The 14,924-nt window shown below is 40.5% G+C and overlaps 1 long non-coding RNA gene across 1 annotated transcript; it reads right to left on the bottom strand.

Annotated features, from left to right (window-relative positions):
* Positions 1-4,289: 4,289 nt before the first annotated feature.
* LOC119917419 lies at positions 4,290-8,267 on the bottom strand. The gene is made up of 3 exons (XR_005447275.1): positions 8,207-8,267; positions 7,173-7,250; positions 4,290-5,189 (listed from the first exon to the last, which is right to left on the bottom strand). It is a non-coding gene; the product is annotated as an uncharacterized LOC119917419 (long non-coding RNA).
* Between the last annotated feature and the right edge of the window lie 6,657 nt (positions 8,268-14,924).

Raw genomic sequence — 14,924 nt, 5'->3', positions numbered from 1 at the left:
TCTCCTGGAAATGTTTATGTATAATTCATTTGCAACAGCATATATGTTTAGAAAGGAAACACAATGCCGGTCAGATGACATTATAAACAAAACAAACACGAAATTTCAAGAAAGGAAATGTTCTTATACCCGTTTCCTTATCAAACTGAAATATACAACCTTCTGAATTCAAAATTTCTCTCTTTCACCAAACTAATCGCCTTGTTAACTTCGTACAACACACTTCATGCAAACTCCACAGAAACAAAACTGTCATGTTTAGTCTTTGGTTTAGTTTCCACTTTCACAATCACCAGTTCTGGTTTGGTGGAAACAAACCTTTAATTCACTGAGTTAGAGGTGAAAACATTCTGGCCCTAAATGCTGTCACTGCTGCTCGCTCATCTTGCACTTGAGACCTCTCCTGTCCCCGCCTGAACCCGCCGTCATCCCCGGAGTCAGAGTCATGATCAGAGCCGCTGTAAATCACCTCAGTACTTTATTCCCTGTCATCAAACTGGCCTCTGTTGGTCTCTAGGGCCCACCGTATGTTCTCTTATATGCTTGGAAGGGGAGGGTGAGGGATAGGATAATCAGTTTGTTGTAATCTGACACCTCAACTCTAGATGCCACTAAATCCTGCACAGTGGTCCCTTAAAACAGACCGGTGTCGATGCATTGTTTCAGCTCATGGTCAATCTTGAGCTGACACTAAAGGATTACCCCTACTCAAGCACAAGTCCTCCTCTTGAGAAGCTGAATAAATGAGTGAAGTCAGAGCGAGTTGAGACGAGATGGGGCAGCAGGTGGTGAAGCCGTTCAAGTCCCATTTCACCTGTGAAAGAGCTCATCTGTATCCCATGAAAGCAGGAGCAGGTGTGAAATGAAACTATGACTTCAGTGATTTGAAGTACAAGCACGAGCCTGTTATGCCGCTCCGCTCTCTGAAGGAAGTCTACGTGGCTGGACTGATTGCTGGAGTTCACAGTGTTCACTTCACAACTATCTTATTATGTGGCAGGTTAAGGTGTCAGACTCACCGTGCCCTGAAGTAGAAAGACATAGCTGAGATACAGTTGCACAAATGCAAAGCCATCAGCAAAATAAAATGATTGACTGAGCAAAACAAGAGTGCATTAAAGGAACATCTGGTACATGACCCTCTGCTGGCCACAACAAGGTACTGCAGCATCTTCTTATCTTGGATTTATGGCTTCACGTCTTTGCTGGCCTGTTGTTGACACTATATCCAATACCGTAAGCTGCACTAATGAACATTTTTATGTTTTTGTCATTCAGCCAGTCAGACTGAAAAATCTCATTAAGTGCTGTGCAATTTGAACAAAAATTCATGTTAAAGAAATACTTTGATAGCGGTGCTGAAATGGATGAATAGATGATAACAGCAGTTACTCACATAATGACTTCCTCTTTTGTGGTTTTGCTTACAAAATAAAAGCTTAAAGCTTAAATAAAAGAATCTGCTGCCTGCTTGACACACCTCTGAAAGAGCAGTCTGAAAACGAGATTCCCCTAAATGTCCTCTGCCTGGAGATACTGGGGAAATGAAAAGGCGTCCGTAGGTTGATGGATGAGGATCAAACAACGAAACAAAAACAGTGCAGCACATGCCGTGATCTATGAAACATTCCCTGCAGAATCCATTTGTTGAAGAGAGAAAAAAAAAATAATTTATCTCAAGATGGGATCAAACCCTCAACTCTTGAATTGTGAGTCCTGCACCTTGCCAACTGAACTAACCAACTACCATGTTGATGCATGTCAATATTATGAGTAATATTCTCATTCACTTTAGAAATTCTAAATATTCACAACAATACGAGTTTAAACTTTAAATTACTTACAAAAAAACTGTGGTCTGCAACATTAGAACCTGCCAGTTTAGTCCACTGCGATGATGTATTTTTTCTCCGTCAGCTACTTGTGGTGCAGCGCCGTGCTGCCTTCACGGGAACGGGAAGTAAGAGTATCCTCTGGCGTTTACTGTGTAAACTCTGGAAAATTGACGCTTTCTTTCTTGGTATTACCGTGGAAAAGTGTTTACACATTTACAAGAGGGATATTCCGCTGTCGGAGTTACCCTGAAAGCAATTTCGCTGCAACACCAACAAGCGACGTGGACCCACCTTGCGCTGTGAGTCGCAGATAGTTTGTGCCAAAAGGACATATGTTTCAGTAGGCAATAAATGTAACGTTAAAAAACTGAAGCCCTGACTTGCTCTGTTAGGGATTGTAAGCGGCACTTTATCAGAGGTGCTGAAGTTAACGTGTTAACTTTTGTCCTAAGATTTCTGCCTGATCATAGGTGCACCTCCTGGTTTCATCCAGTTCTGTGTCGGTCTGTGCCAGTTGTATGACGGTCGAGGGGATACTTCCAGCGATCAGTATCGTAATGCAGTATAGGGCATGTAGTAAAATATTATGAATTCTCTGTAAATAGGCTAATGACGTTGGTCTCGTAATATTACGACTTTTTATTTACGTGTCAGAGAACACAGATAGGCCTATGTGGGAGAATGTGCAAAAAGTTTTTAACATGAGCAGATAAATTACAGTGCTTCCCATACTTATTTGTGGGGCCCTCCACATATCAACACTCACCGCCACATATTGATTTTCGATCACCTCCTCTCACTCGTCCCTCGCTCTCTCTCTCTCATGAACACCGTTCCACAAATCTGTCCAACACAAAACTTGCAATGTCAGAGACCCAGCTTAAAAAAGTAATTAGCAAGCATGTAAGGAGCCTAGCTAATAAGGAGAGCTAAGTTAATATTGGAATACGGCTGGGTTTTTCGAGGCTAGCACGCTGTATATAGCTGGTAGTCAATATCAACTGCACTCGTTCCCTCTGGCTGGATGAAGTCTGACACTCCCAACTTTAGCATGATGATAGAGAAATATAGAAATTAATGGCAATAAAGCATGCTGTCAATATTTTAGAGACCCCCAAAATATCACAAATCATGCTCTTAGGTGAGCTAACGTCGTTGTGGTGGCAGCCCGGCTGACGGTGAGTGTCCTGGCCTTTTCTCCTTTTTGTTTGTGATTCTGTTTTTTCCCTGGTTTTCCCTGTCCAGCCTGCATCCCTGTGTCTCCTCCCCTGTGAGTTCCTTCTCTCTCTCTCTCCCTCTGCTCCTGAGCCCAGCCAACAACCTGCACCTGCACCTCGTCAGCCACCTCCTCTGCCTGCCACACCTGCCAGCAATCAGCCTCATCTCCAACAGTTCTACCCCGGTTCTCCCCTGCTTGATCGTCGTTGCTCCAAACCCGGTGCCACTCGAACACTCAAGCTCTCGCACACATCCAGCATCTTGCTTATTTCCCTGTACCTTGTCCGCGCAGTGTCTCCCCAGATAGCAAACTGACTCCGCACGGGAGGTATCACAGGGTCCGGAACGGATCCGCAAAACGGGTCCGTATCGGAGTCCACTTGCACAGCGGGCCAGATCCGGAACAGATCTGGCCCATACCCTACCTGGATCCGATCCGGACCCGTTCACAAAGTGGCACATCCGGTCGGATCCAATCCGGACCCGTTCAGGAAGTGGCTTATCCGGCCCGGATCCGATCCAGACCCGTTCATGAAATGGCACATCCGGTCGGATCCAATCCGGATCCGTTAATTAATTGGCTCATCCTGCCCCGATCCGATTTGGATCTGTTCATAAAGTGGCTCATCTGGCCAAAACTGGCTAGGGAAATATCTAAAATCTAGCTGACCAACATCTACTGTTCTGTATAAAAGCTTAAATACTTCTTATAACCTTTAAGCCACCCTGCGTTTTTTTAGTTAAATGCTTTTACCGTGAATAAGCAGAAAATAGGAAAATTGACTTTGTATTAGTGACTTAATACAGCTCTGCTACGGCCGTAAGAGAGCCATCAGTTATCAGCGATGCTACTGTCAGATAAAATCACTGGGGATCCTAAATGCATTGTTTCGTTACACAGTTTTTATCCAAAGGTGGACTGCCAGTAAAAACTAAATCCTCTATCAGTCAAAAAACGTCTTTACAGATTGTAAATACATTGAATACTACAGGTGAAACTCGAAAAATTAGCATATCGTGCAAAGGTTCATTTATTTCAGTAATTCAACTTAAAAGGTGAAACTAATATTATATAGACTCATTACATGTAAAGTGAGATATTTCAAGCCTTTATTTGATATAATTTTGATGATTATGGCTTACAGCTTATGAAAACCCCAAATTCAAAATCTCAGATTAGAATATTGTGAAAAGGTTCAGTATTGTAGGCTCAAAGTGTCACACTCTAATCAGCTAATTAATCCAAAACACCTGCAAAGGGTTCCTGAGCCTTTAATTGGTCTCTCGGTCTTGGTCAGTAGAATTCACTTTATATGTTATTCACAGTAGTTTATTCTAAACAAAAAACAAATTATAACAAGTGGTTATGTAATTAACTATATATTGGCCACGACCTGGAACCAGCAGACACATCAGGAAAGCACTTCAGCTTTTGTACACATTAAACAAACAAGGTATTTTCTGGAGATTAAGACAGTGTTCAGACCGAAAACAGCACTGCGTTCAAAAAACTTGGTGGAGGCATGTCCTCATGTGCCGATTAGACCATGAAATATCACCCAGGAAGGCTGGTTGGAGTAAAAGATCCATGCGTTTTAAGGCTTGTTAGATGTCAAAACACTGTATAACTGTTTATAATATTATGAGAAACTATATAACAACTCTGGAAAGTAAGGCACCAAAAGTTATTTTATCTTGCTTCACAACAAAAATCATAATTTAACAGTCAAGTTTCAGAGTCTACCAGAAATGTGTATTAGTAGTAGTAATGTGTATCTTGGCAATTCAGTTCTTTGCCAGATGCTGTGTTGTGTTGTCAATTTTTTAGCCAACAGACCCTGCAATGTTTTCTGAAACCCCCTGCGTCGATTAATAAGCATGGTTGTGTTTATTTAAAGTAGTGCTAATGCCAGTTTGAACACTTTGTAAGCCTGCTGTGTGAATTCAGATTGTTTTAAATATATATTACAATTACTTACACAGGAGCAACATCTCCAATGCCATCTGGCATAGAGTGTTGCATAGTGATCCCTTTCCAATTTATCCTCTTCCCAACATCGTCATGGAACATGTGGGCAAGGATGTACCACCTGGAACATTTTCTGTTGTGGCCCCTCTGGCTTCCAGGAAGAAAATCTAAAATGAAAATTAAAAAAATACAAAAACTATCAATTATTTTTTTATCATGTAACCAGGTGTTAATTAGATTTTTTTTTCTTTATTCCCAAGACCTTGGTAAGAAGTATGTATATATTCGTGTATGTATATAGTTTGCGGCTGTGGCTCAGGAGGTAGAGCGGGTTGGCCGTTAATCGTAAGGTCGGCAGTTCAATCCCTGGCTCTCCCTGGTTGCGTGTCGAAGTGTCCTTGGGCAAGATACTGAACCCCGAATTGCCCCTGGTGGCTGTTCCGCCAGTGTATGAGTGAGTATGAATGTTTATGATGATTATGGTTTACAGCTTATGAAAACCCCAAATTCAAAATCTCAGATTAGAATATTGTGAAAAGGTTCAGTATTGTAGGCTCAAAGTGTCACACTCTAATCAGCTAATTAATCCAAAACACCTTCCGCCAGTGTATGAGTGAGTGTGAATGTTTATGATGATTATGGCTTACAGCTTATGAAAACCCCAAATTCAAAATCTCAGAATGAATGTTAGTGTCTCAGAGTGAATGTTAGTTTCTGTTTGAGCACTTAGGCTCAGTGTATGACTGGTGAATGCAGATGTAGTGTAAAAGCGCTTTGAGTAGTCGAAAAGACTGGAAAGGCGCTATACAAATACGGAGCATTTACATTTACATTCCAACAACTTCAACAGAATGAGACATCCTCTACTAAAACCATCAGCTGATCCACAGTTTCAGTAGATAATAAATAAAATACTAACAAAACATATATAATACAGTGTTTCCCACACATAAGCCCAGGTAGATTAACAGCCAAGTAAATTTGGTGACCCCTTTTTAAATCGTTTTTGATAGCAGCGCTGCGCAGCGCAGATTCATACATCCTCTCACTCGGTCGCTCTCTCTCTCTCTCTCTCTCTCAAACAAGACAACAGACTCGTTTGTGAATTGAATGGTTGGCATCTGTCCAACACAACGCTGTCAGTGTCGGAGACCCATCTTTAAAACAGTTATTAGCAAGCATGTAAGGAGCCCAGCTAATAAGGAGAGCCAAGTTAATTTTGGAAAACAGCTGTTGAAGTTAGCATGCTATAACTGGTAGTCAACAGGTGCGTTTGAGATAACTGGCTGACTTTCGCCGACTTCATAGATAGGGGAATAAAAACAGCGGCGTCATGTCAGACACAATCTACCTCTGGTAGACTGCGTGAGCAGGACTTGCTCCTACAAGGTCTAGTGATGTTTTGCAGCGCAGGTGTTGTGCTGAATTCTGCCTGCCTGCCGTGAATTGCATTCACCTCGCGGGAGGTAGCGCTCATTCATACTGAGAAAAGAGGTGGATGCAAATCTCGGCAGGTAACGTTAGCCTACAACATCCGTGTTGCCGAATTATGCATTCACTTAGTAAGGTCCTTTTCAGACACTTTGCTGTTCACATTGTTTGAAGGTGGTTAACGCCACGTTTTTCAAGAAATGGTAACCTACTTTTACGAAGTGTAATAATATGTTAACGATTCTTAAAGTCCATAAAATATATGCTGATCAGTTATCACTATTGATAAACCCCACAAAGAATAGTAGAGAAAGAGAAAAAATAGAGAAAGCCTCATTCTGTTGGAGTTATTGGAGCTACATTAACACTCAGTCCCCTGAGTTGGTCAACTTAATCATTGAATAAACGCTTGTTAGCAACAACTGATATGACTTGATCTTTCTCATTTAAAACAGCGACATGGTCGGCTAAAAGGGGGATAGCACTATCTGAATGTTTTGTAATGTTACACTCATCCAGAGATGTTTAGAGCTTATAAGGACATTGACTGTGCTATCATGGCTTGCACTTAAAATGCTTAAATTTTAGAGCCTTTCCTTTCTTACATCAAAGAAAAAAAATGTTCATTTATTGAAATCAATAAATAAGTGGACCATTGTCAGTATTTGACAAAATACTAATTTAGTCAGCTAAATTACGTCTAATACTGTATTACTTACTTTACACCGGTGACAGGAAAGGGTGAGAAGCAGGCAGTCCCCAAATCAGACTGGCGCCACTTGTGAATGAGCTGTATGCTGCAGCAAAGCATAATGCAAACAAGTTAGATGCCACACGGAATTAAATTTAAGACCAATTTTACAATAACCAGAGTTGAAGAAAAGAAAAATGCCAAATGAGAAAAAAACACTATCTGACATCAAAGCTGCTAACATTACTTGGTGTTTAGGGATTCTTGTTGATGAGAAATGTTGATTTAATAATCTTAAAGACTGCAGATGCACAGTGTGTCTTTCAATGTGAGTAAACTTCCCGCGGATGACATTTCCGATGTAAAACTGCGAATTTATGTCTATAAATCCTCTTAAAGGTTAACTGTTAGTTAACTTAACCTGCCTGAGAAATAATCACACACATCACATCACATCAGTTTTCTTCAGTAATAAAGTCATCAGGCGATAATTGTCTGTACAACCACCTTTCCATTGCAAACTGTAAGGTCAACTGCTAAGTTTATAACATTGGCTTTTTCGGCATACTTTTTAATGGCATCAATTTAACAACATATTATAAAATATCAGCTAAAAACGGACTCAAAAGAGTAACGTTAATGGTTAAGTTATACTAGAAGCTGCTATCGAAGTTAGGCTATCAGATTAGCTTAGCTTGTTACTACTAGAGGGGTGAATTATACTTATAAATATGCCTTCATGACTGTCTTAAAATGACTGACCACTGCAGTTAACTGATGTTAAAATCACTCCTCTCACAGACAGAAACATCTCATCCAAATCGGGCTTTGTTAACTTTTAACTCATATAACGTTAAGTTAGTTAGCTAACGTTAGCTTAACATTAATGCTAAGGTGCTGTAACACGAGCTAACTTAGCTTAGCTTGCCATAATCGGATATTGTCTGAAATAAAACGGCAACCAAAGCAACATTATCTATGACCGGTGAAGTTATTAATTTTACCGGCTAGGCAAGTGTACAAACAAATCATATTTTGACAGCACAGTTTAACGTTACTTACCGTGTCCGTGTCCTCCGAGAGAGCTGCCGATTCCCACCGCAAGCGCCCTGCTGAGACTAACGGTCTGTGAGACTAACGGTCTGTGAGACTAACGGTCTGTGAGACTAACGGTCAGCAACGGCTGAGTATTTTTAAAACAGGCGCGTTCGATGTGCGAATCCGCCCGGTGTCGTGCCGAAAAGTGATCGTCTGATCGTCTCTTTCTGGCAAGTGAAATACTGCATTTTATGAGTTGTATTGGCCATTTAAGAGGTATTTTAAGACGTAAAAAGTACTAGGTTAGCTATAATCTTTCAAATATAACTCTTCTGAATGAAGTCGACTAATTTCAGGGCAGAAATAAACTTTCAGTCAGTAACGAAAGGCTTCAATCATTTTCTGGCAAGTGAAATACTGCATTTTATGAGTTGTATTGGCCATTTAAGAGGTATTTTAAGACGTAAAAAGTACTAGGTTAGCTATAATCTTTCAAATATAACTCTTCTGAATGAAGTCAACTAATTTCAGGGCAGAAATAAACTTTCAGTCAGTAACGAAAGGCTTCAATCATTTTCTGGCAAGTGAAATTCTGCATTTTATGAGTTGTATTGGCCATTTAAGAGGTATTTTAAGACGTAAAAAGTACTAGGTTAGCTATAATCTTTCAAATATAACTCTTCTGAATGAAGTCAACTAATTTCAGGGCAGAAATAAACTTTCAGTCAGTAACGAAAGGCTTCAATCATTTTCTGGCAAGTGAAATACTGCATTTTATGAGTTGTATTGGCCATTTAAGAGGTATTTTAATGCTTGCCTTTGGTGTGGGAGACCTGGGTTCGATTCCCACTGTGAGACATCCACCATTGTGTCCCTGAGCCAGACACTTAACCCCTTTTTGCTCCAGAGGCGTGTGACCTCTGACATGTACGGCAATTGTAAGTCGCTTTGGATAAAAGCGTCAGCTAAATGTAATCATCTCTTCCTCGGCCCCCAGTGTCCCCCGGCTCTCTGGTCTCAGTCTCCTCGGTTCCCCGTGCCTGCGTTTCCACGGCATTCACCTGTCCCTCCACCCCCCCTTTTCCCAATAAAACCAGTTAAAACTGAGCATTGCATTTGGGTCCACTCTGTCCCCACACCACACCCGTAACACATGTCTTATTAAGGGGAGCTAAGCTCCAAAGCTCCTGCTCCCCCATAGTTCCCAACCAGGATCTACAGGAGAAAATATTATATTTATATTTTGAATTGTCACCTGCCAACTGAATTTTGTGTTTCCCTTTTTATAATAAGACATTTCCACCATAAATTGGAACAGAAATTTTCACCAGAATTCAGGAAATTAAGTGTTTAATGCTCAAAATCTGTATTCACTTTTTAGTTAAATATAAATATTTTTCACAAGGCTTTTTTGTTACCTGGGAAAGAAACTAATCAGTTGTTTGTCATTCAATTGTGTTTTCCCATGTTTTTAATAACAATAGTAACAACAACAATACATAAAAAAAAAAAAAAGAACAATATTCAGGGCAAATGGCCAACATGTTTTTTGATGGGGGCTGGTAAGGGACCTGGATAATGGATAGGTTGAGAACCACTGCTCTGAGGTAATAAAAACATAATGGTTTATTATGTAAAGTCTTTACAAACCACTGACCACACAGTTATGGGTCTTATATTGCATTTCTCTCGATAGATCCTCAGAAATATTACACACTGAACCTTTAACCAAGTACTTTTGTTACATAAACCTAACCAGTTTGCAACATTTCACATTTCAAAATGGCGGTGTTTGGAAACGCTAGTGTTTTATTTTCAAAGTCTAACCAGACGTTGTATATTTGTTGTTGCTAAGCGTTGCTAACTTGACGCAGAGCCTTAAACGTCTAAAAGTGACGCCAAAGGGCCTTGACCAAGCGTCAATATGTGAAAAGTCTGGAGTGAAAAGTGTTGTCATGTGATCCACTGGTACCCATGAGTAGCTCTGACCAAAGCTCTAATGAGCCTGAATTAGGTCAAACCCATAACATACTATTAAATATTAAATATAAGCTCTGTGTGGGTGCCGCCAACCTTTTTAAAGCTAATAAAAGTGATGTGGAACCAATTAAAACCATCCACACTTTTTCTGAGGCTGCTTCGTCTCGACCGAGGGCAGGCAACATTTAGTTTGCACCGTTAATTTATTTTATTGTTTGTGTCACGCTCGTTCAATTTAACTTCCTCCACCCACACCTAAAATGTCCTTGCACAAGCCCCCAAGTTACACTAATACATATATTAATATATTATGATTTAAATTCAGATTCAGAGACCTTCTCTACTTCAACAAGAATAAAAATCCTAGAGAAACATATTTGTCATTTTTGTGGGAACTTTTGGCAGAAAACCAGTCGAAGATAATGGCTAAGATAACAAAAATACTGGCGTTGGCATTCAGAAAGTAATTTTGGTGGAATCCTGATACGGATGGCTGGTGGAGACAGATAGACAGAAAGTCCCTTTAGATTAGCAGAGGGAAGCATGAAGAGGAGGTCTAGCAGAGGGTATAATGAGCTGCAGGTCAGCTCACAGTCACAGTTCTTCACCGAGGGGAAATCAGGAAAGAGCGGGAATGAGCTGGGGTGTTGGCTGCAAACACACACAGACACAAGCTGAATACGGTTATAGTGTGTTGACAGGCCAACAGACAGAGAGATGGACTGATATTCATGCATACACACAGCTCCTCTGCAGCTTACAGAAGTCAGCGGCTGGTCACAGAGAGGATTAACAAGCCGCCTGACAGCCATCGCTCTGTTTCTCTTTTTTAATCTCATTCTCTTTATAAACATTCAGGTTCGCCAGCTGTTTCTGAGAGTAACCACTCCTCACAAAATGTCTTAATCTTAAAGCTGCATTAGCCGTTTCTTTGGCCATCAGCTGGCAGAAGAACTGCAGACAAATAAACCTATTATCACCCGGGAACTAATCCACCGTACTTTTCAAAATCAAAATTTTGTACTAAAACCTCTCTTAACAAATTATTCTTTTGCTGTTTAACATTTTCTTTTTACTGTCCAACCACCATAATGGAGAGATGAGGAAAGAGGAGTTGATAAAAAAAGTTGATAATCTCACCTGAGTTGATTTCAGCCCCTACCATGTGCTCAGAGATTTACTGGCTTTTTTTGTCCTGAGTTTTGTCTCTCAGGCTACATACAGACTGCTCTATCTTAGTGGTTGAGGTGTTTGGGTCTACGTGCAGCCAAAAAGAAGGACACACAGATCCTATCCTTTTTTACACTCAATATTCTCCTAAAAAATCGTAATATTTGCTCTCCTTTTTAGCTATGGTTTAGTCTCCACCATAAAAATATCTCATGCGAAATGCTTCACCGTGTTCACAACCTGTTCTCTAAATGGGTCGATGACTTTCCTCTCTCAGTAGCAAAGGGAGAGTAAGTGTGAGATTATAATGGCGTCATTTTGCTTCAAACAAAGTGTTTGTCAGATCGTCAAACAGTGCCGGAAACCTGCGCACCTTTGTGACGTCAGAATCGACGTGTGACGTCGTTTTAACTTTCCAAAACCAAGAATCACATCCACTTTGGGAAGGTGAGCAAGATGGCAGGATTTCAACTATTTCTTCTCTTTTTTTTTCATTCTTCATACAACTACCACATCATATTTTGTGTTTACAAATGAGCGCAGCACCGTGAAATAATAAATTTCCGCTGTAGCAGCAGAACACATTACAGCTGCTGGCAGGTTAAGCTACGCATCCTAAACACTTAGAGCTGATCAACTCTATGACAGTTTCAATTCAATTTTATTTATACAGCAGAAGTTATCTAATTGCACTTTTAATAGAGCAAGTCTAGACTCTGTAATATTACTAACAGAGCCTCACCTGGTTGGGGAGGGTTTAGTGGGGGAGCCACAAACTTCACACACAGACAAAAAAAGTTGCCAGCGTGGCCCTTATCCACAACTATACAATTCATTGTGTTTTGACCTATGTTTTCTGTGTACCTGGCTTTCGTTCATTGTTTCAGGAAGCTCCTCCTGTCCAATATGTGGCACCTGATCTACCTACGAAAGGTCCTTACTCCACATTCCTTATTCAGCCAGCAGACTCTGCAGCTCTGATACACCACTTTGTTTATGCTTAATAAAGTTAAACCCGGTTTACACAACTTTGTTTCTTTCGTCATGTTGCTTCTCTTCAGCCAGCGTTGTAACAACTGTGTGGAGACAACAGAGGCAGAGTTGTTGGAGAGGAAGCTAAAGGGAGGCTGTGACTTCACCTTGTTCTTCAGCATGGACGGGTGGAAATGCTTTTTAATTGAGATGTGGTACTTTTTGTTGACATGTGGTACAAACTAGTGCTTAACTTTTCTGCTGCAAGTAGTGTTAACAGTCAGACCAAACTCTGCACCTGAAATTTACTGGCTGCAGTTTATATGCTTATGCTTAACCAGACCGGATAATGCAGAAAGGTTTCAGAAGACTTTAGAACTTAGATATTTCGTCAGTCTCTAACTTGGACATCATGTGGTTCATTCAGCTTCCGGTGTCATGTAGTTTGAGGCTTGGCACAGCAGCTGCTCCGTCACTTAATCCAACCTCTATCCAGAGGTCCAGAGGAGCGAACTGATTGTAAAAACGTCTGCATCGACACGCCACACACCTCTGTCAGCAATCCATCCTGAGGGAATTTGCATAAATGTCATTTATGGCCAAAATAAACAACTTACCTCTTCTCAGACACCTCCCCCCTGCATGCACCCATCCAGACACTTAATTGGAAAAACACAACCAGGAGGAAACTGCTGAGCGTGGAATTGATTTGCAGGTTATTTTCACTGCAAACTGCGGTTCATATTACTTATTTATTTATTTATTTATTTATTGTGATGGCTGCTGAGAGTGAGAGGCGGCATCATGCCCAACAAGGCGACCAACAATAGTGAAGATGGATTTAGAGTATTTAAACTAAAGTAAGTTAAGTAAAGCACTATTAGCAGTGAATGAACTCTTAAGTACTAATACTCAAGAAGACTTTGTCATTGAGACACAGACTCAATTGATTGATTCAGGTGTGACTGCAAAGACAGAGCTAGAGCTGCACTCTAGGGAGTGAGAGTGTTGTTTGCAGCTTTTAATGGCTAATAATCAAGTCAGCAGCTAGAATAAGTGGTTAGTTGATCCAGGGAGGAGGGGAAGCCTGCTACCTCCTGTCTGACCAGTCTGGTCTCCTCTAACTCATCATTATCAACTACAGCCGCGTTTCCACTGTAACTTTTAGACCCAGGAACTACTTTTCGAGGAACTAAAAGGTTCCTTCTGCCCATTGTTGTGTGTCAGACAAATGATTCTGCTGACGCATGTTCTTAGGGCGTACTCACTGTAGGCCCGGTTGCCTTGTACCATGCCCGAACATGGCACAGTGGAGTTTGTTTCGAGTTTCTGTGGTTAGCGATCACAATGGATGCATACTGTGCCAGAGTCCAACTGTGCCCACCTCTTCAAGTGGGCCCCGGCACGGCACGGAGCGATCACACTGGTCAAACGAACCGGACTTTGGGGGTTAAACATGCTCTGGGCACGGTGCGGATCGCCAATTGTGTGAATGAGTACACCCTTAGTCTGCACCAGACTCAGGGACAGGCATCTTTATATATTTGACACTGCAACAGCACAGGAACCGTGGAGGAGATTCAAGTTGTCAATAAGGCTTAGACTTCATCACTGGTCCAGCTGTTGTTTGATTTCTTCTCCATAACTTCTTCTTTATATATGTCAAGCACAACAAACTCCTTTACTAACTCATTTACTATATGCTGAGGACGGCTGCAGACATTTATAAATGGAGGTTGAAAACTTCTGTGAGTAGCATCTAGTCTACTAATTAGAAATGTTCAAGTTCTGGATACTTTTGGAAAGTACAAACCTCCCGAGTAGGAACTTTCTTGGGGGTAAAATAAAGCCCATGAACTTAATTTAGACTCTGGCTCTCTTTCTTTATGCAAATTTATACTTTGCTGTACTACATCCAAGAGGGATATTTTGTAATTTTGACTCTATTACAGCTTTAGTTACTAGTTAGTTTACACATTAATATATTTTTTTATACATTAACCCATGAAGAGCTTATAAAACATGATGTTTTGTCATAAATTAAACTATTTAACAATTATTATATAGAGCAATTACTCAATTAGTCAATTGACAGAGAATTAATTGGCAACTATTTTGATGGTGTAAGGTTCTCATAAAAAATATTAGATGGTTCTACATAATGTGACAATTTGCTGCTTTTCTTTTTAATAATTTAATGACTATAATGTTTTGCTAATAATGTTGAGTACTAATAATCTAAAGATGAGTCACAGGGGACATTTTGCATCTGGTCCAGATTTAAACTCACAGTTATTGCAAGACTATAGTTATATTGTTAGTAAAAACCTCCAGTTTTGAGGATTTTGAAGTTTTCAGATCAACATAACAACGAACGAAAGAAGGAGGATGAATTAAAGAAGAAGTGAAGAAAGAAAGATGCCAAACAGTTGCATTTTATCCTATAGAGATTGTAATTCTAACTCAGTAAAATGCAGTATTTTCAAATGTAAAATGAGAAACTCTGCACCTATGTGTGGCTGCAGACAGTGAGTGGTGGAAATAGACCAGCAACACTTATTTATCTGCAATGTACCAAAAAACAATCAGCAGTGCCTCTGTCTGAGTGAGACTCTGGATT

This window comes from Micropterus salmoides, unplaced genomic scaffold (genome assembly GCF_014851395.1).
Source record: "Micropterus salmoides isolate LMB-PRFRI ecotype aquatic unplaced genomic scaffold, ASM1485139v1 Ms_hic_scaffold_10, whole genome shotgun sequence".
NCBI classification, from domain to species: Eukaryota; Metazoa; Chordata; class Actinopteri; order Centrarchiformes; family Centrarchidae; genus Micropterus; species Micropterus salmoides.
This window is presented reverse-complemented; position numbering and strand designations above follow the sequence as displayed.